General features: G+C 48.5%; 1 protein-coding gene across 3 annotated transcripts in view; it reads right to left on the bottom strand.

Moving 5' to 3' along the window:
- The window catches only part of LOC119162229 (Ig-like and fibronectin type-III domain-containing protein 2), a 254,828-nt gene that overhangs the window by 79,556 nt on the left and 147,805 nt on the right, over positions 1 to 27,467 (bottom strand). The window contains exon 1 of one of the 3 annotated variants that reach the window (XM_075879048.1): positions 26,004 to 26,561. The exons of the other annotated variants lie outside the window; for them this stretch is intronic. The gene's annotated coding sequence lies outside the window, so the exon portion shown is untranslated. Of the gene's footprint in view, positions 1 to 26,003; positions 26,562 to 27,467 lie in introns of those variants that run through there. 3 annotated transcript variants of the gene reach the window in all.

Here is a 27,467-nt window from a genome sequence, read left to right as displayed (position 1 = left end):
CATGCTATCGAGAACATTTTTATGAAAGAAGCATAAAAACCAGCCGATTACCGTGCAATATTTATGGTGGCTAAAAAGACCATGGTGTTTCCAAATATTACCCATATCAATTCTTAACTAGAACCGTATATGTCAATGGTCATGGTGTTCCGATGAATATAGAATAAAAACCGTTATGTAGGTGGGCGTGATGGTGGTTGTGATGTTACAGAAAGAGGGGGTTAGCCTGACCTACATGGCCGGCCATTGTTTCGTTTGAGCATCTCGTGAATCATAGGAGTCTGTCACCACGTGTCGAGCAGCCCAGTGTCTTGCAAAGAGCATCGAAATTCGTAGCACGCTCCTCCTTGTCGCCGAGGGCCATTAAAAAAAAAACACATCTTCAAGTGCGTCCGGTGCATATGTCAACCCCTTTGCAAGCTTCTGACCATCGCTGCTCTTTCCATATAAAACTGCGGGCTAATCCAGATAAAATGTTCAATGTCACCACAGAAGGCACACAACGAGAAAGTGCATCGCCCACTCTTGAATGACCAAGAAGGAGTGTATACGCAGACCGGTTTTTATGAGGTAACTTGTCCTTGAGAAAGCCCTTGGAGTACACACGTCTGGTTCTGAAACTTGTAGATCACCCTGAAACGATTGCCTATGATATATTTGTTGTTTTGGTACGTCTTGGGAGCTCTTCTGGAACACGTGCACGCACTTAGAATCTGGGGCATCAGCCTTTTCATTGTCTTCAGGGCGATGGGATCGGCTTAAACTTTACATTAAAGGTCTTGCCAATCAGGTGTTTAATGGGTACCAGAGATTGGCTTGCCAACTTTTCTTCAGGTATAGGCTGCGATGCAGGCGTTGTAGTGCCGACTTTAGCTTCATCGGCACCACAACATCTCGTGCAGAAAATGATAGCAATTTTCGCAAAGCCGCGCTGATCGCGGCGCTTCCTACTGAGGTGGACAAAACGGCATGATCTATAGCCGTTCCGACTATAACACGCCAGGACAAAGTACGGAGAAAGCCACTGTGCAGCTGTCCATTTGTGTGCACATTGATCAATCACGTGTATACACTAGTTGGTGGCCGCAGTAATGGCGCTCAAGTGCATGATCCAGTGGCAGAAACTTTGCTTCCGCGGCTGAAACGCTGCGTTTCGCCGTTAGCTTGGACATACTCAAGTTACAGGCAACATCCACAAAAGACCATGGCGGGTCCTCACGGTTCCCTATAGTCCGTTTGAAGCCTAAATAGTGAGCTGTGTTCAGCACCACGCAGAAATGTGAGTCAGTGCTTGCTCTTAGCAGCCGGAGAAGCGCCTAGCCTGCGAAAGACTCGCCCAGTTTCGACATCTACGTCGACAAGGCCTGAAACGCCAAAAGGCGGCGGCACGGAAGAGAGACTGTTTCATAAGTGACCTGCTTGTTTGACGCCGCCTGAGGAACTCCCATTGCCAAGCGAAGACCACTTCTGTTACTGTCTCTAAGCGTTCGAAAAGGCTCGGATATCAGCGGTAACTGATACATCATGCAGCTTGTTATGAGCGCAGCATTAACCTTAAGCGTGGATAGGATCGTTGCCACAGCAGGCCCCTGCCATGCGATGAAGAGCGTTGATATTTTGCACGGATGCAACGTACTATAATACCATCCTCCACCTATCGCCATAGCAGCTTGTTGTCGATGATAACGCCCAGGAAACAAACTGTTGCCGCACAACGAATTAGGTGGCCTCAAATATTCAGTGACGTGTTCAATTTCATCTCACTTCCGGGAAGATCATGTTCTCGTAAAGAGTAAAACAGACATTGCAGAAAGATAAGACCTCAGCCTGAATGAAAGCTTTGACCTGCTACCAAGCCTTGAAGACACGATATGGAAGTAAAATTTATTATTATTATTATTATTATTATTATTATTATTATTATTATTATTATTATTATTATTATTATTATTATTATTATTATTATTATTAACAGCCAAGGAGTCTCACCAAATCTTAAAAAAATGCTTCCCTAAAAAAAGGATTCGCTACTATTCATTCCATGTAACAAAAGCCTGGAGTTCGGCGTGGAACTTTTGCGGTTGTGCTGAGAAAATTGAACAGCTGTGCCATTGTCTATTCTTCGATGCTCAAAGCGATGTGCTGTGGAAACTATCGACTCAGCCGCTCGGACGAGATGATTGATTGATTGATTTGTGGGGTTTAACGTCCCAAAACCACTATTTGATTATGAGAGACGCCGTAGTGGAGGGCTCCGGAAATTTTGACCACCTGGGGTTCTTTAACGTGCACCCAAATCTGAGTACACGGGCCTACAACATTTCCGCCTCCATCGGAAATGCAGCCGCCACAGCCGGGATTTGATCCCGCGACCTGCGGGTGAGCAGCCGAGTACCTTAGCCACTAGACCACCGTGGCGGGGCCGCTCGGACGAGAGAGACATTTCAGTTTAGGGTAAGCAACCAGGAACTTCCTCGGTTAACCTCCCTGCCTTCTTCACTGTTCTCTTTATATAAATGAAAGCTGTGCATCGGTGTTTGGGAGGTCGTCCAAACGTGACGCCACAGCTTTATGTATTTTTTCTCGCCATGGCCTGTAACGCCTCAACCACACTCCTCCACTTCTCCTCCACCCCACCCCCCCGCTTAGCTTGTATACGTCGGAGAGCAAGCTGATCGGCCTGTAATTCTTCAAGTCCTTGTCATCTTCCTTCTTGTGTATTAAGATGATGCTAGCATTCTTCAAAGATTCTGGTACTTTTCCCGTCAGGAGACACTTCGTAAACAGGGTGGCTAGTTTTTCTAACAAAATCTGTCCTCCGTCTTTCAGCAGATCTGATGTTACCTGATCCTCACCATCAGCTTTGCCTCTTCGCATTCTCTCCAAGGCTTTTCCGACTTCTTCTATCATTACTGGTGGGATGCCATCTGGGTTACTGCTAGTTTTTATATTAAGGTCATGGTTGTCCCGGCTACTGCAAAACTGCGTCGCTATTTTAACTATCATATCCATATTGGTAGCTACTTTGTCTTCCTTACTTCCCTACAATACTGCTAGCAGGTGCCAAGTTTACTGCCTGACGTCGCTTCGCTGCGGAGCCGGAGACTGCACGGGAGCACTCGAGACTTGCGCGATGTTGGCGGAGGTCTTGCGGCGACGTCGGTGCGCAACGTCAGATCCTCACGATGTCACCAGCAGCTCGCCTGTGACGATGCCGGCACTCTGGCCAAGCTGCGAAGCCGACCGTGAAAGAAATCGCGTGGCCGTCGCGTGAGCCGTGACGCCTCGGTTCTTTTTTCCTATTCGTGTGGCCCTTCTTCATACCTTCGCTAACACGTGGGGCACCGATCGACTAGCAACAGGGAGCACTTTTCTATTTCACTCCCATGCCCTCTCTAGGCACTGCATTTGCCTCATGCTACCACTGGCGGCGATGGAAGCTGGTCCGGTACTCACTGACGCCGTTGGACGGGTGTAAAACAGCGCTTAGATAAAGCCATGCCAGTCGTCACATTGCTTTCATGTTTTCGACACCTTCATAGGTACTATGCCACCCAGCCGTATTTGTCATGTCTAGCACACAGTTGAAGCGCGAACATGTTTCTTTGTGTTGTATTTTTTTGTGTTCTGCAGACGCAAAGTGAATCTCCCGAAAGTGCACTATGAAGCTCAGCGACCGACAGAGTAAAGGGGAAAAGAGAGGGAAAGGCCAAAACAAAGAAACAACAAAAAAAGCTATGAAAAAAAAAGATACTGGAGCACTGCTCACCAAGAAAAAAAAAGGATATTTAGGTGATGCGATCATGTGGTATATGGATATATGACGCCTTTAAGAAGGTTTTTAAAGTTCGAACATCGATCTCCAAGAGAGGTGGGCTAGTTGGAATGAATGCGTGCATTTCAGTCAACGAGAAAAAGACGGAATACGCTTAGAAAAGAAAGAACAGCGCTATAGTTCGTGTCCCATTTTCCATCTATAGCATACGCGTGTTGTATCGTAATCCCAACCGTTTGAAAAGCTCGAAATCGAAACAAATACTGGCACAGTGAATGATATTTATTGAGTTGGTTGTTTCGATCGAGTGTGTGTGTGTGTGTGTGTGTGTGTGTGTGTGTGTGTGTGTGTGTGCGTGTGTGTGAGCACGCAGCTAGTTGCAAGTGTATTTTCTTAATGTGGTAAGTCTCAGGACGTCAGACAAAGCAAAGTCAGCATGCAGACGTCCCTGCATGCACGCAAGAGGAAAGAAGGAGGACTTCATTGCTGTGGCTTTTTTTTTTTGTACACGTCATGTGAGAAAAGGAGCGCACGTGCGTATATGCATATACATATGCACCCCTTTTTTGATCGAATTAATGTGGTGGCTGCGTGATCACGATTCCCGTGCCAAACGTGCAAAGCGTTTCGCTTTCAGTTATGGGAAGTATTTTCTGAGTTTTCAGAATGATTTGTTTTATTATTTGGTTGTTCTTGCGTAGAAAGTGTGATAATTGCCACGATCACCCCCGCACATATATTTTTTTTTAGTTGCAGACACGGACCGGCCGCCCCCTAGCACATTTGCCCATGGAATGCCAGTGTCATGCAAAATACGACATGCAAACGAAGAGGGGCGTGAGCCAAGCACAAAAAAACAAAAACAAATGACGACCACCTAATGGAAACGGGGGAAGGGGCAAGCTCGTCCTCAAGGACCTGAAAGAACAGCGGCCAGCAGTCGAAGCCAGAGAACTCCTAGTCTAGGGAACGCTTTCATCTTAAGGTGATACCATGGGCATAACTGTTTTGAAATAAACGTTTATTTCTCTCTCTCTCTCTCTCTCTCTCTTTCAGGCGCGCAAACACACACACACACACACACACACACACACACACACACACACACACGCGCGCGCGCACGCACGCACGCACGCACGCACGCAATCACTATCCATGTACCATTATACCATGCGCCTATGTTCAAGGGCCTTTCTTGGGTCCCTTGTTAAACCTACAATGTCTCGTATCTATGTGTGCTCGCACCAATGCATGCGAGTGTTCAAAGGACAAGATATATGTCTCGATTCGTGTGTGTACCCCTTCCGTCCCTGTCTTCTAGCGCTGTCCTTTGGTTACAATGCTTCTAAACCAACTAGCCTACCGACAAGCATTAACTAAGTCTTGACGTTTTATAATGCGATCGCAGAGACAGCGAGGAAGACGCGGAAAAGGAAAATGAATATCGGAGACAAAACAACGAATCGGGGGCACAGAATTTCACACGCGCTCGACTTATCGCTCGGGCAGCCACGGTGTGAGAGAAAACAAGAGGCTGTGGGACGCAGCGGCAGCACTCTTCCAAGTGAGACGCTGCCGTCGCTGCTCTTCAACGACATTTTCTGACGCCCTTCCTGCAAACTTTCGCAGGCACACCGCTTCCTGTGGAGCGAAGAGCTATCGAGTGCGGTGACACAGTTTTGCGCCCTTGCAGAAAGTTTTCAACGGCCACGCACCACTTGCTGTCGGACATTTACTTTGAAGGCGCGAGGCAGCACTTCGTTCTGTTGAGTACATCTTTTTGCTTTTCAGAGTCGACGCTCTTGTGGCAGAAGTGCAGAACCACTAATGGTCACATACCTTAAGCCACACTTGATTGTAATGCGCATTCGACAGGCCGCGAAATCACCCAGGTACAAAGAATGACCACTAAACAGTAGATTTTGTACTCAGTTTCATGGGCCTTTTTTTTTTCTCTGTCAAAACAGACGTGTGTAGAGGAGAGTTGCTGTTCAAACGTGAGTCGACGGTCACGTTGAGTCAGAGAGCATAAGGATTACGTGCCACCTTTTTTACGCTACCACGCCCACTTCTTATGTTGGATAGTAAATTTACACCGTATTCATGTAAAAGTGACAACCCACCTTTGCATCAATACGACCATCACGCATCGGACGTGTGACGACAAGGTATAGACGACTTCAGATTGGTTACAGCGCACATGAAGCTATAGGGCTAACGCTTTATGGGTGAGTGAGGGAAACTGCGGACACCACGAAGTCGGCACGAGAAACGCAATGGCTCCGAATATGTGGCTGACGAAACGGGCGCGCCTGTTCTCTCTCTCCTGATAGGCACGTTCAGAAAGTTTATTTGGCCCCGTTTGTGTCATTTACAAGATACACTTCACGGCGAGACGCGCAGTAAACCACGTCATTTTGGTCAATTCCTCCGCCGACTAAGTATACACAGATTGACGAGTGCCAATGGAGGGAAATATTCTGATTCAAAAAGCACGCGTATCCACTGGATAACCGCCAATAGACTGATATTCATCTGTCATAGGTCTACAGCACAAGAAATAAACCATAACTAAACATGCATGTTTGTGAGAACAAAATGCATTACATGCACTCTTAACATTGCTAGGAAAATAATCAAGCACATTTTTTTTCTCGCCCAAACTGATGAGATGGTCTCAATAAGGCTGATGTGTAATGATGTATTGTCTTGTCAGTGCCCCTCTGCGCCGAATGTTTACTTGTGTCATTAAAACTAAGTTCGAAACTGCGCTGTTCAATGGAGTTCAATACTATGGCTCGGCACAGCGCACGACAGTGTCAAGCTATATATACGTATATGGCCTCCTATTCTCCGAGATGTGTCTGTTTTGAGTCGCCGCAGTTACACTTACACGCTTCGATACAGTTTTACCTGTAACCTCGTCCATTATAACAAGATACATATGAGGTTCAAGAGGACGAAATTTATTGGATTTCATATTTAAAGTACACGGATCCTAGAATTGGACACGCACTTCGCCCTCTTCTTTGTGACACTTATTGGCTGACCACACTGATGGAAGGAAACGATGATAGTGGATAGATTATCCCGAATCCACTTGACCTTGTGGCACGAGTGGCGCAACCATACAATTTAGATGAGCTAGGGGCGTAGCGAGAATTTTTTTCCGGGGGGGGGGGGGCACTTCCTTAGAATAATGGTCAATTTTCGCTCTGCATGCCATCACGAAAACATTCGCGGGAGAGGCACGTGCCCTGTGTTCCACCCCCCGGCTACCACACTGATTTAGATGTCAGGTGGAAGTTGGAAAACGCGCTCCGAATCCTTCTTTGTCGCGCGTCTTTCGAAGCGGGGGTGAAAATGGCGGAAGGATACTGGAGGTGATCCCCCGCATCCGCCCGTCGGAATGGCCGCAAATAGTCAAGCACAGTGCTTCGCACGGCATTCAGTGCTCAGTGAGGTGTGCAGAGGTGGGCGCTATTTCCACGGCAACGTTTATTCAAACAACGCTCCCCATTGGACCACCACACACGAAGAGATCGACCTCTTCGCTCTGGGTTTTTTCTTCCTTGTCTCGAGGCGACACGAGAGACAGAAAGATGTGATAAAGTTGAACGGGGGCAGCCGAAGAAGCTAAGAAACCTCAATTTCACCGAAGCTACTTTTTTATTGTTTTATTTATTATTATTTTTTTGGCACGGCATCTAAGCGAAACCCGCTGGCCACGGAGAGCGGCGCAAGCGTGCGTTCCTCATCATGGTCATCACAAACATAATAAAACGCAACAAAAAAGCGGCAGCCGCTAATGGCTTGCTCTCTTATTCCTGCGGAGGAACACTCACGTGGTCGCGCTGCGGGAAAGAGCAACACTCGCACCTTGGTGCCCGAGGCGCGCACGTGAATGCATACGCGCAGCTGTCATGCGCGCTTCAGCGCTGCACGTCCTATAAGCAACGCGTATATCGCGCGCAACTTTTTTTTTTCTTTTTTGGCCTAATCGACGACCACGAGTGCAACTTGTCCTCGTGAATGTATCGGCCCGTGGCACAAGGAAGCACGCGGCGGTGCTGCAGCACAAAAGGAACACCCCGCCTTCCTTCATTATTGTCTGTCTCCCCCGACGTGCCGATGCGAAACCGAGCGATGCATGCGATCTGTCGTTATCTGAGGTTATCACGCGGCGCTGATGACTGCTTAGTGGCTATGCGTCCATTCTCGTGGGATCGTGGTTGATGTAGAATTTATTGTCCCAAAACAACCATATGATTATGATTGATTGATATGTGGTGTTTAACGTCCCAAAACCACTATATGATTATGAGAGACGCCGTAGTGGATGGCTATGGAAATTTCGACCACCTGGGGTTCTTTAACGTGCAACCAACACTGAACACACGGGCCTACAACATTTCCGCCTCCATCGGAAATGCAGCCGCCGCAGCCGGGATTCGATCCCGCAACCTGTGGGTCAGCAGCCGAGTACCTTAGCCACTAGACAACCGCGGTGGGACTCGCGGGCTCTTCCCGTCTCGGATCCTCCTGAAACGAAAGCGCGCTCAGTATACATGTATAGGATAGGGTCAAGAGGTCGGTTCGGGAACAGTGCCGACACTGCTGTATATATATACTGTATATAAAAGCAAAACATTACATTGCCTGACAACTGGTGCTAACTTTTCCTCTTTTTTTCAGTGCCAGTGTGCAAGAGTAAGAAAGTTTTGTTTACAAATGAAACTTTTGATATGCACATGATGCACCACCGCGGTGGCCGAACAGACATACGGCAGTCACATTTCGTCTGGGAGGGGGGGGGGGGGGAGCAAGTTACAAGTTTATACCACTCATGCACTTATATTTAGTTGCCCGCAATAAAAAAAAAACATCGTAGTAGCTCTAAATCACCCCGAAGACCACTATAACACGTGCCTTATAGTACCATCTCGAAGTTCTGAAAAGGAGAAACCCGTCACTGTTTATTACTGTGTTCTTTTTTACTTCAGTTTTTCAAGGCTTTATAAAATGGTAGTCATCAAGTCTGCCGGCGAAAAGAAGTGCCCTAAACGATGCGCCATATAACAGATGAATACGTCATGGAAGAAAACAAGAAAAGATGCTAATAACGTGTTTTTCCAGGAGGAACTATAAGTCTTCTCGCTTTTTCGAAGTAAGCACGTTAACGGGAAACAGCCAGTATGTGCTTTTATAATAATAAATGAATACACTATACTACACGTTTCAGCAAGTTTGGGTGAAAAGAAAAAGAAAACCTTAGATATTTGACCTTCCAGTGTACGTGCGGGTTTTCCGGTAAATGTTATTAAACGCAAGTGATTTCTCAATATTGCTAAACAAGACGAGGTGGGAATTTTTCAAGTCTGAGGAGCCGCATCTTTTACGAGGCATCCATTTGTCTCATAAAGCGCTACGTCACAAGTAGAATAAAAAGACAAGCTCTCCCGAATGCACTGTCCATCTTTGAACCAACTAGCGCATCGTGTGCTAGTTGTTTGAGCCATTGTTTGCAAACTAACTTGACCGCTTTCATGGCCAATGAACAGGCTATCACTGCACCGAAAACCCGAGAATCGCGCTGCGCGCAATTCTGACAACGGCGAAGCGCCGGTGCCTATACAAAGAAACGACACAGATCTTGTTGTTAAGGATGCGCAAAAGCTTCGAGCAAGCCTAATTGCGAAAGAAAGGGAAGATAAACTACTCTCACAATTAGTATTCCCGTATAGTGAAAGTATACTTCTCATCGAGGCTACATACTTCGACGCAGGAAAGTTAGTTTGGCTATCCCACTCGTCTGCGAGTCAGGGTCAGTAAATGGTTTCGCAGGACCACTTACTGGTATCACGGGGAAATGCATTAGTTCAGTGCAATTCATGCTCCCTTACTGCTGTCAATATTTCTGTTATGCTACCAAAAGTTGAGGGCGATTCGGTGTAATGTATTGGTTAACCAAAGCGGTTTGCCTTGACTAATCAATATCTGACAACGAATTCCACTAAACTCTTGTTAGCATCATTAAAAATAATAAAAACTAATTACATATGACAATTATTACATTGTATGCTTTCTCACCGCTAATATAACACGCTTTTTTTGCGCCATCATCTCTTTTATATGTTGTATTACAACTATGTAAAGCGTCCAATTTTTTCTCGACTTACAGGCTGCGCCACTCAAGCAACCGATGGCTTGGAGGCCTAGCCACAAGTCCTGCCTTATATAAAGAAATAAAAATTTATTATTATTATTATTATTATTATTATTATTATTATTACATACCTTGCAATATAGCTTTTGGTGTTATTCACATACTTAGCTTTGCTATGGTATCAAGCTATGAATTGTTATAGGCTGTAGTCAAATTAAATTGCATTCGACTTAACTGCTATTGAAATCTACGTAACATTGTTGTTCAAATAAGTTTGCTTAGATGATTTAGATAGTAGGATGTATTCGCTGCATGTAACGTATCTTCATTTTTTTGTATCATGTATGTAATCTTTGAAATGTGCTGCATCACGTTGCACGTTAACGCTCTAACAATATGCCATGATGCTGGTCTCGATATACCCAATGGCAGTATGGAAAATAAAAATAAGTGCTAAACCTGGCCGTGTGGTATAAAAGCTGCTTCGTCTTCACTCGCTGCACGCTTTGCGGCGACTTGGCGTGTTATGACTTCGTGACTTATCAACAGCCTTATTATTATTATTTGTTTACTTCACGCGCAGAACACAGAGTTTCGCGCTGAAAGCGTGACGCGAGCGTCGCGTGCATCTTGAATGTCGGCATGCGCACCGCGGGGGGTTTCGCAAGCCGCGTGTTAGCCAATTCACGGCTCTCTCCTCACTTCGCTTAGCGCGCACCATTCGTGGCCTCGCGTGGTGCGACACACCGCAATGGCCACGGCCCACATTTCTGAGCTGTCGAGTCGGCTCCATTGTCTCCAGTCGCGTTAGCGCCACTAAGCGTGTGCCAGAGGTCGTTCGGGTGGTGCGCGTTGCACAAACACGAAAAGAGCTTCCAGTGAGACTCGCGCATTACGTCTCGCGGTGAATCCTCGCACGCGGGGAAGTAACCGCCGCACAGGAGGCGAACATCCTGCTCGGTGGTCCCGCAAAGCACAACCGAAAAAGAAAAACAGAGGTTTGTGCACACGGCTATGCAATACGTGTATGCATATGGCCGTCAGACTATTGGCCTCACATGCAGAGGGAACCGACAGCCGAATAGTGATGGTAAGACTGTGTCATCGCACAGTCACTGAAAGTGGCGGTATTTTATTTAAATCACAATAATGGAAATTCATAATTTACTGCGCGTTGTTAGAAGGTCTCGCCCTAACACGCCGTCACAACTGAGGCCATCTGACATGGCTTCTGTGCGGACATTAACATATGAAACATTAGCATCACGAGCAACGAGAGTTAGGTGGCACGCTGAAGTTTAGAAGTAAATCGGCTGTTCGAACATGAAAACAAACAAAAGCAAATAGCTCACTTAACCTTGATAGTTTTGCTCAGATTTGGGTGCACGTTAAAGAAGCCAAGGTGGTAGAAATTTCCGGAGCCACCTCCACTACGGCGTCTCTCATAATCATGTGGTGGTTTTGGGGCCTTCAACCCCACATATCAATCAAAACCACGGTAGTTCGAGAAGACACGGAGGGACATGCTTCCCAGTCCCATTTGCGTATTCATGATCTTGCTGTAAAGGTCGTAACGCTTTCGGTTACGAGACAAGAAGTGAGAGGGCTTACTTGTGCCTGATCTCAGCAAGGCGTGGTAGTGTCTCAACACAATCTGAATACACTTCGTTTTGAACCCATGTGCTGCTCTTTCGCGACGCTGTCACGTGCACATAAAGTGCGAAAAAAGATTGGCGCTGGCACAGGGAGGCCAATGGCTCACGAGAACCGGATCGTTCTCAAGAGTGAAGATGAAAGCGAATTGGTAAGCGACGCGCGCATTGCCCTGGACGAGGCGACGCAGTGGCAGGGGCAGCCCGCAAGGTAAACATCCGCTCACCCAAAACGAACATACCCGTGCGCGCGCGGTCGTCGAGCTGTGATGGCCCCGCCGAGGAAAAAGCAGCGTCCATGAAGCGACGACATCCAGCTCAACGCCCGTCCCCCTTTACATGTTGTCGCAAGGTGTAATGCCTTTTCACGTGTGTGTGTGTGTGTGTGTGCTTTCTTGCGCGTCTGGGAGTGCAGCGCCAGGCAGGGGCAGAGAGGGTCTGGTTTCTCGCGGTTAAGCCTGGTGGGCCCCTCATGACAAATATTCCCTTGACCCGCTCAGTCTACCACTCCCGCAATAACATGTGTCGTGTGCACACGGAAAGGCTCGTGCGGCGGCGGTCGGCACGGGGCGAGGCAGTAAAACTGGTCGATAGACACGTGCACATTATTCGCAGCGTCATCAATGGACAATCCACTTTAAAACTGCTGAAAGCGTATGTTACGAGGAGCAAACAAGTGAGCGTTCCACGGAAAATACAATGAGAAGGGCGTAAAGAAAGATATGACAGAGTGAATTCGAATAGAAAGAAATTTTTCCTAGTTAATTTCCGCCCTTAATCTTGAATTTAGCGCCGTATAGTTTGCTTGTTTGCAATGAACCACTTGTTGAGTCTAGCCTGCAACAAGGTGTTTCTGGGGTGCGGGCGACGAGAGCTGCATATGTGGCATCATCAAGCACTGCACATTTCGAGGGTTGTATAGGCATAAGTGAATCTCCTCATCATGCCGTTTTTTTCGCGAGGTCTCTCACGTGTCCCCTGCGATGAGGCGAGTTCGCGCAAATGCAGTGGTACCGGCTTCAGAGCTCTTCCCGTGCGGCCGTGTTTGCGCTGAGTAAAGAAAATTGAGCTTGACGCATCTTTTTTGAGTAGAAGATGTGAAGATGGGTAGAACAAAAGTACGGCGTTAAAAAAAATTAAAGCGCGAAAAAAAATAAGCACTGACTGTATACAGCAATCAAAAGCACTCTAAAATTCTCCTTTGCATGATGACCACCCGTAACCAGATATGTAATTCCACATTTAACCGGTCCAGGGGAGGAAAAAAAAACTAAAAATGGGATAATTTTGTTATGCTTGCACTGAAGCGTATTTTTGCCCCATCAGAATGGTGGCAGTGATTGTAGAAAAACTTATTAGGGAGTTTTAGTGCTGGGTACGCATTCTCTTGGGGCCTTGTGGGCTTGGGAGCGCGTGGCGTTGCGTGCCCAACCCATACCCAACCGGAATGCCTTTTAGTTGGCTCCACGGTGGCACGCACGCAAACGCAAGCCGCACGAAGTTCACACGCGCTCGCAGAGCCATAGCGTCTTGTCGCGTAAGTATTATTTAAGTCTTTTTATAATTTAAAATGTTAAATTAAACATACATAGTGATCAGGACACTTTTTTTATTGTGTACAGTAATCTGCTATACACACAAAAATAAAAAATACAAGGTTAATGTAACGACAGTGTCGACATCTTGTGACACTTCGTGCAACCACAGTCATGAACATGTTAGCTTACGCGTAATGTTTTTGAGGTGAAAATGAATAAAAAGGTTACTCATTTGTAGTATTGTCGCGGCGGAGTTTTTGCACCAGATGTACAATGCACAATGTTTCTGCAATAACAAAGTTGTGGTTGTCTGTTTCACTATGGCCGCGCTAGATGGCGCCACCTATTCAGCTGGTCGGGGGCTGGCATATGTCTTTCAGTTTCTATGGCGCAATACCGCCGCCCCAACGTCCTGCGTACGCAAGCCATTTGGGTACCCAGCACTAAAACTCCCTATTTTTCAATTCATGCCAGCAGCAGCTGAAATTATTTGCTGCCAGCCTGGTAGGTAGCAATTACCAATATTAACGGTGTTACCGCCGACAAAGGGTTTCACTCATGCGCAGCTAGGGACCCTGTAGCGCCGGCAGCAAGACAGGAACGCAGCACGCGCCACCCGGGATGCATCGTCGGTCGCTGTGCCGCAACAGGGATCCTGTCACAGCGGCGTCCACATCCTGCGCGTCCAACTTGCCTGCAAGCACTTCGTGCTGTGCGGCGCTGCAAATCGTCGCTCAACCTGCGGGCCTCTCCAACGTTCCCTTGACCCACCCCGTTACAGTATGCGCAGTCGCGGTGACGGGCGGCGTCGCTCCGCTTGCGAACGGACTCTGAAAGGCGGGAGCGACGACCGATCGACAGCTTACAAAAGGACGCGCGCATAATGCGGCATGCGCGCATTACCGTGCCTTGCAACACGGCTTGGATGACGCAGCATATCTCACGAGCAACGTCATTGCGGAATCGTCGACGTTGTGCGTTTGGCTATGTGGCAAGCGGCAGTGCGCGCGTGTGTGTATGAGCGGTGTATCGAGTGAGTCGGTTGTTTTGGCAGTACTGTTTAATACCGTTGAATAAACGCAAAATAAGTAATGGCTTATAAATTAGAGCCACATCGCTTTCCTTGGCAAATTCTTCAGAGCTCTTCGATATATGCGCGTCTACACGAGTCTCTACTTATTTTACCTTTACCACATCCACGGAGTACAACGAATGCGGAATAAACTATATATGCCTGCTTTTACTCGTATCAAGAAGCGAAAGTCAGCAAACCGTATTCCACGTTGGTTGTTTGTTCCAGCGAATATTACGAGAGTTGTCAAAAAAATATGTGGCTGCACTTCGTGAAAGCTGAATGCCGCGAGGGCTGCCAAAGCGTTCGACGGAGCTCTTAAGGTAGCAATATGACGTCACTGCGGCAGGGAGCTGCGTCGCGCAAGTCTTAACTTGCGAAGACTGAGCTGCGCTATGCATTTCTAGCTATCTGCATTGTCTTCGCTGCTGCACATCAACTAAAATAAACTCAGCTGCTCAGATAAATGTCGCTAACTTGCGCCGCAAATGCAGTCCGTTCGATCAGATCAAAACTGTCCGCGAATTGAGTACGCAGCTATAGCGAAGACGGATTCTCTAATTTCTCAGTGGTTCGTTTCTCATAATAACAATAGTTGGGATTTAACGTCCTAAAACCATCATGTGATTATGGGAGACGCCGTCGTGGAAGGCTCCGGAAATTTCGACCACCTGGGGTTCTTTAACGTGCACCCAAATCAGAGCACACGGGCCTCAAGCATGTTCGCCTCCATCATAAATGCTGCCGGGATTCGATCCCACGACCACTGCGGGGGGCGTGGCCCACTTCTCGCTCTTCCAGGTCCGAGTTGACTGCAAGACCGCATACTGAGCCTAGAAAAATACAGGAACGTATCGAAACTTGACTGATTTGTATGCCTATAGTTATTATCTCTCGTCAGATTTCCTAACATTTTTTTATTCCTCCTCGCGTTTGTTCAAACTGCTTATCTTAAGACGCGATTCCGATAAATGTTAGTAATATCATTTTTGATAGCTTATCAGTGATTACTGAATATTTCCCGATGCCCGCTGGCGCGAATATGTGTTGCGTAGGAAAAAAAAAAACTTCAACTATATACTTTTCCTCTTTTTTTGCTCAAGATGACTACTCAATGTTTATGAAGCATCGGGCATGCCTCCGCAGTGTACAAGCGCCACCTGCGGTATCACTGGCGCCGTTCGAGCAAACGTATCGTTGCATAGCGGTCGTGCTTAGATAACTGGCTGACGAGCTCTAAACACGCCTATATAATCTTTCACTCCACGCGCAATTCATTTGTCGTTTTTCTTTGTCCTCTTTGGTCGAAAGACTTCCAAGCGATAAACAACTGTAGAAAGTTTTCGAAAAAAAAAAACACGAAAAAGAAGCTGTCGATTTGAAGGCTCAAACACGCATTGAAAAGAAAGCTAGCCGGCGGATAATGCCGCTTAACTCTTCATTCTTTTTTTTTGATCGTCAATGACGATTGTCAGGATGCCTCCAGCAGGCACGCGTCGCGGGACGAAGAAAGAAAACAGCCACGAATGTGGTCGCTCCAGTGATTTCGTCTTTTAACGGTCTGCTGCGGCCCGAGTACAATAAAACCAGCCCTGAGCCGGCTTGTCGCGATGCGGAAACGCGACAAACTGGATCGGTCAGTGAAGTCGGGTTTGGTGGTGCTCAGGCGAACGCGGTCGGCCGTGGGCAAAGGCCGCCGCCAGCCCCCTGGGCTGCCTCCACCCCGAGGAGGAGAGCACAGTTCTCTGACCTCTGGTCGCATGCCGAGCACTATCGGCTATCCCGATGCAGTCCCGGGGTTTTTCCACGCCCGTACACATGGCTGTGGGACGGCACGGGAGTGGTGCGGAGGGGATAACATGCTCAGCTATGGACCTATTTCATCTTTGTAAAGAGGGGTAGGCGCCATTGACATACCGAGGCTCTAGTCTATAGTGACGTCGCTATCAGCGCCTCGGTATGACGACGGCACCTACCCCTGTTTGCAAACATGAAATAGGTCTATACGCAAAAGAAATAGCACCTTTGTCTATTACACACACGTAATCGCCTTCATCTCAGTACAATGAAACCACAATTGCATGAAGTTCTAGGGGAGTGCATGGCCACCAGCTATGCAAGTTTCCACATGTTTACGTTCGTGGAGACCAAAACTAGAAACATCAAATATCGACTTACGCGTATGGGGAGGTAATCTATAAACGAATATCAGATCTACGAGATTATGTTGCCGGTGGTGATGAAGATAATTGTGAATGATGACGACTTCACCGAAGATAAGCAAACCTGTACTCATTTTCCCAAGGTCACACAATTTAATGAGTGAAATAAGTTTCTTGCTGTTGAGAGCTGATTTGTAATAAACAATTCGTGGATCGAAGGATGTGGGTCAGTTTGCATTGCTCTGTGCAGACGATAAAACGCTCGCGTAAAGCATTTGCATACAACTTTGAAAGAACGGTATCTCACGTATAAAATCCGAAGTGCAAGCGCGTTCTAGTCGACATCCCCCGACAGCTTTGACATCAACAATAATACCTGGTGTTTTACGTATCAATACCACGATATGATTATGGTATACGCCCTGGTGGAGGGCTCCGGGAATTTTGACCATCTAGGGTTCTTTAACGTGCGCTGGCATCACACAGCACACAGGCCCCTAGCATTTCACCTCCATCGAAATGTGACTGCCGCGGCCGGGATCAAACCCGCTACCTTCGGGTCGGCACCCGAACGAGTTAACCACAACCACGGCGGACCAGCTTTGACATTGCGTACTATAGCAACGCGTTCATAAAAGCCCAGTTTATCAAATATGCCAGTTATACAGACGCTTTAAATTGATCCGCGGCGAAACGAACGGCCGTTGATCCTAACGCAAGAGTGCAATGTCACGCATCAGTGTAGAAGGACATGTCTACTAAAGTCTAAAGAAGAAAATAGATATAGGAAGCAGAGACTGCGTGCAACGTCTTCTGCCTGCGAAACATGCCAGCAAGCGTCTTTCCCAAAAAGAAAACGTCAAAAGGCACCGTCAAATGGTATTTGTTCTTTCTTTACCAAACTTTTCACACAATTTAGAGTGCTTGATAGTGAAATCTGATAGTGAAACCTGATAGTGAAATCTGCGCGATGTAATAAAATTGCCACTTATTGCTTCATAGACTCATCCGCTTACTTTTTTCCGCGCGCCTAGCGTAGTGCATCTAACGAATGAATGCTCCATCTTAGATATAACACAGACACCTCCCCCTTTCTTTGTCTCTCGCTCTTGCTATTCCTTAGTTTGTCCTTAAAGTCTAAAAAAACTGCCGTAGGTGGGCGACAAATTTATGGCGCGCCTGCTCAGGCGGACTAGACGCGCGGGCGCGCACCGGAGTCAGCCGCGAGTTCCGAGAAGAGAAGAAAGCCTTGAACCCTGGTGACCGACCGACCGACCTCGCGGGGGCCGCCGAGAATCTATCGCCGCACGTCTCTCGATGTTGTGCGGGACACATGTTATTGGCGACAGCTGCGTGGCATGAATGCGCCACCGTCCTGCTCGGCGTCCCTGCGGGTGCACGCCAACGTCCTCGCGCCATTCGTCAACGCGCGGTGACAGAAGCGCGATCTGCGAAGGTGACTTGACTGCTCCTTCTCCCTTGCATGGCAGTGACGAGGGAAAAGACCTGCGCCCAGAAACAAGAAGGCGCGAATACGCTGCGTATATATAGACAGAGGCGCGTTTGTTTGCGCGCTTCGCGACAACGCCCGGCAACCATTTTGTATTCTGCCCCACGCTGCCGTTCGCTGCAGGCACATAGGAAGAAGCGACGCGATGCCTTACAAGAACCGCGCGAGGCAACGGAGCAGCCTATTGGCCGCCGAGGCCGCAAAGCGAAGGGCTGCAGTATACGGTGGAGGTGTGGAACGTGCGACGTTCTTGCTGTTCGGGCCGCTGGTATATAACAATGGCCCCAAGTATGGACGTTGTCCGCATGCACAGTGGAGCAGACAAAGCTGTGCCGTAGATACTCAACCTTCACAAGGGCCGCGATAAACCACACATACAGGTGCATGCATGGTACCACGCAGTCGCTGTAATATGGTTCTTAAGATTAATGCAAGATTTTAAGTACAACAGAGTGAATGTTTGGAGAGAGAGCGATGTTTATCAGCGGCATACAGTACCCGGTATAGTGAGGACAGACACAAAGGGCATTGTGGGCAGAAATGCTTCTCTCCGGATTGGAGACTCACGAAGAGCGCCACTGCTAGCCACTAAGTGACATAACTTTTCGATCGTATAAGTTTGGCGCCTTGGTATATTCAGTAAGACATGCCTGTAAATTCGCGACTTCAGGTCAAACTTGGCGAAATGAGAAAGGAGAGAAAGACCTTGAACGAGCGCGCGTTTGCAAGCGAATGCGCGCTAACGCAGTGCGTTGTTTGGTGCGCACGACAGTGCACATCTCTGGCCTTGTGTGCTTATTTTTCGAACTAGCTACCAGTATATAGGAAATAAAAATTCAAATCACGTGTACCTAGGTAGAAATATAGAGCTAAGAAATGTAGTATCTGTCAGTATTACTTCCAGATTTGGGGTCCTCCAATGCTAAACCAAAAGCTTCAGCACTCGCGTCTTGGTTATATGTATGTGTAGTCACTTAAATGGGAGGAAATAAACAGATGATGATGCCTGCACGATGGAGGAATGAGAAATGTGCATAGTGGTTAGGCATGGGTGGTAGTATACGTCTAATAAAGCTCGTAATTAACGCTTAAACGAGAAGTAATTCGCTAAGGCAACACAGATGTTGCGGCTCTGCACGAAGCAAAGGGGTGGCGGCAGAAGTGGCACTGTGTAGCTCACGTGGGATGTTCCGTGTATTGAGAGTGGTAAATAGTATAAGTGCCGCCGTTAGTCTCTATATTCATACTATAGCCAGAGAAGTATATGTGACGTCTCGTGGAAAATTGTGCAAACACACCATATGCCCACGTGGAGCCAGTATACGATAAGGTTCCTGTTCGTAGATGCGAGGCCGTCGTATTGCATTTAGAAGGCTGGAACTTGTCCAGCTTAACTGTGTGAAACCACAAATGATACCGGATGCTTCAGAGAAACAGCGACGCGGAACAGGCAGCCACGCATGATCGTGTTCAAGCCTGTCGCTGCTTAGCGCCGACGACAGGATTGCAGGGCCTGTTCCTTGACTCTTTTTCGTTTCATTGTATCATGTCCCAGTTAGATCCATTCCCATTAGGCCGATTTTGACCCAATAGAAATGCAATTGGTACGAGCGGAAATCGAAGTCAGGACCCGAACTCCCTGTCCACCACCGCCTCGCAGTGGTCGATGGTGATATAAATAGTCCCCTCATACGACGGTATGGCATACACGCGGCATGCGCAGGCGGGCGTGAAACGGAAGTCGCCGTTGAGGCCGGCCGGACAATGAGCCATTATGTACGAGGAAGGAGCTGCTACTGGACCGCCGGCCACTTGTACGCGTTCTGCTTAGGCGACGCACTTGAAGAATATACGGCACGTGTACTATAAGCCGGGCACAGTTCCACAGCTGCAGAAGGTGTGCGTGGTGTGTAACGAGGATCCATTCACGCGACTAGCGATACAACTCGACCTTTTGCGGAGACGATCCTGTCCGCCTAATTGAGATAATCATAAAATCTAACTTGAATGCCTCGTTCTTTCGGCAAGGTTGTGTCGCTTTCAGTCAAAACACAGGACCAATGTCCCAAGCTTGCAGAGCTCAGCTCTCAAGGTGGACAGCGTGCGCGCTCTGTTTCTTGGTGTGTCCAACTTTTGGCGTCCCGGACATCGTGATTAGCTATACGACCACACTCCTTGTGAATGTGACCTTGACGCGTGGTCAGTAAGACCAACGGCAACCAAATAGTGACGATACGATTTATATGGACTTTCCAGCCTTTTACAACGTATACCGCTGAAATCGCAAAGCCGCGCGAGGGAGCAGATGATTTTCCAGAACCTCATATAAATCCCCGTGTAGTTGCATTGCCGTATTGACTAGAGTCCTCCAAGCAGCCAGCACTTTTTGAAAGACTATTTTGTGCACAAACGCCTCTTACGAACGGCAAGGTGATTCACCTGCGACCCCTGATCCTTTACCGAAACGTATACGAAATGTATATCTGAGAGTTTGCTGAAAGCTATAACGAACGGCTTGTAATTACTGTCCCATCTGTACTGAACGGGCGTCGCCGCTACTCGGGAAGGCCAACCTAATTTTGAGTCGACCCTTCAAAATACCTGCGCGCAGGAAGGAGCGTGAAATGCGTGACCTGCGCTCATCAGGCGCCGCTGTCGCGTCCCTCGTGTCCGCCCTTTATGAGTCTCTCGCTTCACGACGGTGCGCAGAGCCCTTTGTCGAGCGACACGCTTTGCCCCGTACATAGACGCCTCGAGTATGCGCCGCTACTGCTGAGCATGTAGGGACACTGCGCATCGTCAATGCGAGTCCAGCCATGCGTTTAAGCACGGGCACGCAACATTCAAAAGGGGCACGTAGATGCCAAGACCAAAGCAGCATGGCAGCATGAGCGAGCCCACACAAACTTGACTGCGATTGAAAGTAGTAAACGTGGCTTCTCCAGCACGAGGAATCGCGCACTAGAGAGAGCCGCAATGGTACACTTCAATGGTGAATGATTGATATGTGGGGGTTTAACGTCATAAAACCGTCATACGATTATGAGAGACGCCGTATAGTGAAGGGCTCCGGAAATTTCGACCACCTGGGGTTCTTTAACGTGCACCCAAATCTGAGCACACGGGCCTACAGCATTTTCGCCTCCATTGAAAATGCAGCCGCCGCAGGCGGGGTTCGATCCTGCGACCTGCGGGTCAGCAGCCGAGTACCTTAGACCACCGCAGCGGGGAATGGTGCATGATTGAAGTGAGCAGTACGTACACGATATATTAGAAATAGGCCGTCGAAAGAACACAGTCCTTGAAAAAAACAAAAAAACAACAGTGCAATGTTCGCGAACGGGCAAAGTGTTCTTAAAACACGCGCCCGTCATCCACCCTTAATTAGCGCGGCCTCGTGTTTGCAACGTATGCATCCTTAAGGTGGTGTTGCCTTCCTGGCGAAGAAAACGATGGGTGAATGAAGGAGAAGAGAAAGAAAACCTAGACGCAGGCTAGCTCAGTTCTCGACTTCCGCTTCATTAAGAAACGAACGTTCGTGTAGCTGATCGTGATTCTGATGCTGCCTATGCTTCCAATTTTCTTCATGTGGTCTGAGCCCTTAGATTCGCTGCATAACAAAAGTTCGCTAATAATATACGTGAAGTATTTGTGGTGTCCTTTCTTAAGTTTCGTACTTACGATTTTGTACTACGCAAACCGCACCCGCACATCCACGGTTGCGTATACGCTGCAGCGAATGCGCATCACGTAACTTACAGGGCGCCATCGAGGCGCGGTCTCGGGCTGCGTGGGCGACTGCAAGGGCTGTCCTTGCGTGAAGGTCCGACTCGTTATCTCGGCGCTAGGCAACGCTCTGCACTTCAGACAATGGGCTGACACAACTAGTGTAGACCTAGTGGAAGGAACGACCATGAACGCAGGCTGTGGCTCATGCATGTATAAATAGCCGCTTTCATTCCCGAAGGCCTCGCAAGTTTACTGCTTATACCGCATATAGTATAGTCAAGCTTGCGAGAAGAGTTCACAACGGCATACACCTTTATGACCGGCAGTTACACTCCGTTTGAACCAATAAGAAACTAAACAAATGACGATTGACTTTCAGTATAAAACAAAAAAAAAATCGTTTAATGAGAAACCAGTGGACGTCGGGCTTCGAGCACATTTGTCGCGAATGAAAATGTTGCTGTAGCATATTAAGATGATTCGCAATCGCTGTACTGCAATGACGTTATCTTAAAATACAAATTGTCAAGAATATTCGCCCGTATGCATTTTTTATATCCATGAGTCTCTGTGTCGATCTCGTTTACTCATGCGGCGATTCCCTCCCCCCCCCCCCCCCTAAAAAAAAAGAAAAAAGAGAATATTGGGGAGCTGGCATAGATAAACAGTAGATCTGAACGTCGTCACTGCACCAGCAAATCAAATGAAATCAAATAAAATTTTATTTCAACATTTATACAATGCTGAGGACTATGCATAAGCAGCCAGCAAGGCTTGGCGATGTGCATGGAACTGCTTTCTATACGTCAGGCAGGTGAACTCACCTCAACTTTGACCCGTTCAACGTGGAGACGAGCATAGAGGGAACAGAATGAACACCCGAGAGTGCAAGAAACTAAAGGCGTGCGGTTGACCTCAGTTCTTCCTTGCGCCAGTTGCTACCGCATAGTTACTTATACAACGACAATCTGCAATGCCCACGACAAAACTAAGATTTGCATGCAACTCACGCGCCGTTAACCATCTTTCTTAATGTTGTTCACGGTAGATCTATCCTACAAACTTGTTTCTTGGCTGTCCTTGCATTCGAAGGCGAGTTAGTCGTTCCACTTCCATGCTCGTGTGATTCGCAAGCGTGCGTGTGTCTACAGAGGAGACATTTCGAGTGAAATAAACGGGTGCGTGTGCGGGCTCTTCGCTGAAACTAAAACAGAAGCGCGGGCGCAGCAGCCGACGTGGCGTCCGATGGGGCGCATCGAACGCGCCTTTCATTAGCACTCGCCGCGTGCACCCCGCATTGCGACCGAAATGAAGACAAACGACACGGAGACAAATCAATTACCGATGGCCGCCGAATGACATGGGCCCGTCGGTGGCAGCGCGCCAAGTGGTGGTCATTAGAGCACTTAATGCGTGCCTGCTCCTTCCTCATCCAAACAATGCACCCCCCCCCCCCCCCCCCTCTTCCACCCATTCGGACAATATTGAAGCGCGGACGCATCGCGGGCGGTCCGCCGCTGCTTCCCCACCGCAGTGTTTGTTCCTCACGTGACACGCGCGCCTCGCATCGGGACCGATGAGTTACTCGGCTTCAATTAGCCGATGTTATTGTTGTCCCAGTTGAAATGTATGGGTAGAATGTGACACACGTGGGCGAGGGCAAGAGCGGTCGAGTTCTTGCACATCTACCTAAAGAAAAAGCCCTAAATTTGCCTGGAACACAGCAGTGTGCCACGCGGGAATTAATTCGGCTTTTGCACACTACTGCAAATATTTGCTTAGTTAAATTACACTTTCTTTATTTTTGCTGGTAGGCCGACATGAATACTGCGCTTTTTGTGAGGGGTACACATACGGCAAATCGACAGCGTCCAGTCTCCTTAGCTGTCGATTTTTACATTTGAATTCCAAAGTTTAATGTCATAACGCCCCCATTTACGTGTCTGCAGGGACATCATTACTTCCACCTATCTTCCACACTACTTCCACAGATCGACACGGAAGACAGGTATGTGCAATCACACGAATACAACATTTGACGCGCCGAGGCTGTTGCCGTTTTCTATTCGTTCATCGCCTGCGCAGCTGAACGCGCAAATCACATATAAAACATGACTTTACCTTTTCTTTTTCCCTGTAATGTACGCGTCTTATCACGCGGGCGTAAATGGGACCTGTCCTAATACGCGACGACAAAATATACCTCGAAGCAATTACGGGCTAGCAATTTTGCTCAAAACAACAGCGGCAGCAGCGTTTCGACGAAAGAGCGAATTGCACCAGTGCATACAGTCGCCTGGGCGCTTCTGGGAACGAAGCATACAGCTGCCCTTGCTATACCACGTCAATTAAGACGAAGCAAAAAAAGAAAAGAAAAATAGGGAAGGAGGGGGGTCCCGGGATTCACCTAAACAGCCTCCATGCCTCAAATGTATCCTCGTAGTGGTTGTCACGACCTTCAGACAACTCTTTATGTTTTTTTTTCTGAACGCGCAGGCGGGTCGCACAACGAGGAAAATGAAAATGAAAGGGCGTCTTCACGTTTAGCTCGGATATATCCATTAAGCTCAGTGTTGCACACTCGCCGCCACCTTTAGTCGCACCTCAAGTGACGTAACTATACACACTGCGGCCACCTAATTAATCCAAAGAGCACTGTTTTGAATTTATTACCACTCTCACCTATCTCTGCTTTGCAAAGCACCTCTGCAGCGACCTACACGGCTGTGGTCGCAAACGGGCGGTCCCGTTCCAGCTGGTACGGACCGAGGAAGAAGAGCCATAGAGGCTCGTTTTGATCGCTTGCCAACAGGATCTCCGTATTAAACGCTGCCGGAGAAAGTGAAGAGGACCGCGCAGAGCGAAGACGGACGCCCGCCCGTACCAGGCCCCGGTCGCTCGATCTCTCGGAAAAACAATCTGCGCGCGAGAGGCAATTACACAACCGGTCGCCGACCATCATCATCAACAACCGCATGCATCATGCGCGGCAGTTGGAACGACAACACCACGGACACATGCGCACTATTGCTGCTCTGCGCTTGGGAAGGCCGTGCTTTTCCAGTCTGCGTGTCGCGCAGAGACAAAAGGGAATGAAATCGAAAGAAGGCAGTCTTTTTCTTCTTTGGAACAGATACAAATGACGGCACGCCAGCTTACAGAATGGTCGTCGATCACTGTTGGCGGCACAGTATAAGCAACGCGGCACGCAGCATATGAGCAGAGAGAGGAATACGGAATAAGTATGGAATGGGCAGCGGGCCGTACAGCCCTCGGTTTCTGCGTTTCCTGGCAGCGTTGTTGTTTTTTCCTCTTCTTAGCCGCTTCCGGATAGTCGACGAGGCAATTGTAGCTTTCTCCATCGTTGAACCCAAAAGAAAAAGCAGGTTCTTGATTTTCCCCTCTTTTCTGTCGAGCGCTCGAGAAATTGCCCGTATTTGCAGACAATGCATGGCTCTTCGTCTTGAGCCGCATGTATAATACACGCGCTGCTTGTGTAGAACGGTAGCTTTGTTCTCCGGAGAGGCAGCCAGTGACACAGTAGCTTTTCGTCCTCCATATTTTGCTTTTTTTCCCTTATGACACCACATTTTCTCAGGCCGGTCTCACAAAGAACAACACGTTAGCACCGTAATTTTTGCTGTTTTAGCTCGAACCATCTCTGAGCATCAGCAAAAGCTCAGGCGAAAAAAAATCAGAAGAGTAAGTTCGGGAGGGAACCAATGGGAGGGGGGTATCCGATAGTAGCGAAGGCAAAGTCAGGGAAGCAAGGTTAAGCAGAGCAAAGTGATACCGCGTTGCAAAAATAAAAAAAAAGAAAGCCCTCCACCTCACCACTTCAATGATAGCCAGAGATTAAGACATGTCGCAGACTAGCCACCGTTATAGCAAGGACACCAAAAACTCCAGGATGATTGCACAGTCCAGGATCGTAGCACCGCGATGCTACGATCCTGGACGCGCCACATTGCTCACAAGCATCACAGTGAAGTAGCATACGCCTACGAAGGTACGAGCGTTTTTTGTGTGAAGCTACATCTATCCAGGCGTCGCCCCGTAAGCAGCGACAAGCTCATTCAGAATGTTGATATGATTACAGTCAATGTTATTTCTTTTGCTGATTACCAGCTGAAGCATTGCAGACTACAAGTATCCGTGGGCAATTTCAACAGTTGGTGAAACCACGACGACAACGCGCCTGATGCATACCACGCACGCGTACAACCTCGAACAAAAACCATACCTTAAGAAATTTCCAAATCATGCTAGTTGCCTCTTCCAGAATTCGTTTCCGCCACTCTTTCGTTTAGCGGGCTACGAGACGCCAAATAGAGCCGTGGAATCTACGGACTGCAATATGCGTTGCCGTCATGCATGTCGCGATAGCGTGCACACTCACCGGCTGAAGTTGGGCTCCACCGCACAAGTGATATGGAGCGCGGAACAGCCGCCGTCCAGTGTGGCGCACTATAGAAGCGGGTGGAAGATGACGGCGCAGCAGCCAGGTGCAGTTCGTGAGCTGCCGATCGGGAGCAGCGTCGGGACCGTCAACAGTCGCTTCTATCGACGGCAAAGTCGTCGACGTGGGTGCGCCCACTCTTGACGGGCTGCGCGGTGGAGAAGCGGTCGGTCAGGGTGAAGAAGGCGTCGGCGGGCCAGCTCTCGGATGTACGTGCTCCTCTGGGCCGTTGCAAAAGAACGAGTACGCCGACGTTTCGGCCGCTGCGCGCACCGTTTGCGTCGCTCGGCTTCCGAGAAATAACTGGCCGCGACCAAGGCGGCCGCCGCAGTCTCTGTTCCCTTGCGTGCCTCCTCTCCAGCCCCCTCACCACTATTATTCCTCGTCCGGGTCGTCCCCACTTGGAGGAAAGTGAGAGTCGTCGTCCAACGCCGCCTGACGTCCAGGAGTTCCCGAACCACACGCGCGCGTCGCCTCACAGTACGCGGCGGCGACCAAACAGCTGAGCGAGCGGGTTGCGTTTCGTTAGATGGGCGCGCGAGCGTGCTGTCCTTATCGCGGTCGCGGCGCCCTTGCACCGGCGGAGGAACCAGGCGGCCTTGGCGGCGGCTCTCCTCCGCTGGGCTGGCACTCGACGCAGCGTGTTGCCTTGCACAGGTGCGTAACAAGAGTGGCGCGGCGAATGGCAGCGAAGCCCGTTGTAGAGTTACGCTTACGAGGGAACAAGACTTGAAGGGACGCTTCGCCGTGCTCCCTTAAGGGCTGCAGAAATAAGCGTCTATTTCCTTCTTCATCGAACCACTACCACCACCACTAGAAGGATTCTGTCGACAGACATGGAAGGATGGATCATCGTGACAGGAAGAAATACAACGCCAGAAAAAACTGCCAAGATGGTAGTGTGGCTTGTTGTCACTCTTGTTAGCCGTGCGTGTGTTTAGGCTACAGAACTCAGGTTTTCATTGTTTTCGTAGCTAATAGTTCACCCCAACTATATCCTTCACAGATCGCCTGGGGTAAATCATGCTGCCACGCCGATACTTCTCTCGCGCATGTTTAACCACATTTGGGTGAGAGCTTATTTGGACGGAAATGACCATTGAGTCAACGTGTTCAATAGATCCCCGTTATGTTTGTACAATCCACGTACAAAACGAACCATTATGCCTCAGCTGGATGGCACTTCGATACTGATCATCCGGTTCACTCATTCGGATAGTACACAGCTGCATTATATTTTGATCTGCGCATCATCTTACATCTGTCTGCGGATGTACAAATTCCTCTGCGATGAATGAGCCGGTGACTTAGAGGTACGATTCCCATTGGGACAAGGTCCATACAACGTTGCATACCGTTGTGTAGACGTGAAAAATCTGAAAGAGAATACGAAAAGGTCATCGA

The sequence above is a fragment of the Rhipicephalus microplus genome, chromosome X (genome assembly GCF_043290135.1).
Source record: "Rhipicephalus microplus isolate Deutch F79 chromosome X, USDA_Rmic, whole genome shotgun sequence".
Taxonomy (NCBI): domain Eukaryota; kingdom Metazoa; phylum Arthropoda; class Arachnida; order Ixodida; family Ixodidae; genus Rhipicephalus; species Rhipicephalus microplus.
Note: the sequence above shows the minus strand (reverse complement) of the source record. Positions and strands in the feature narration are given on the sequence as shown.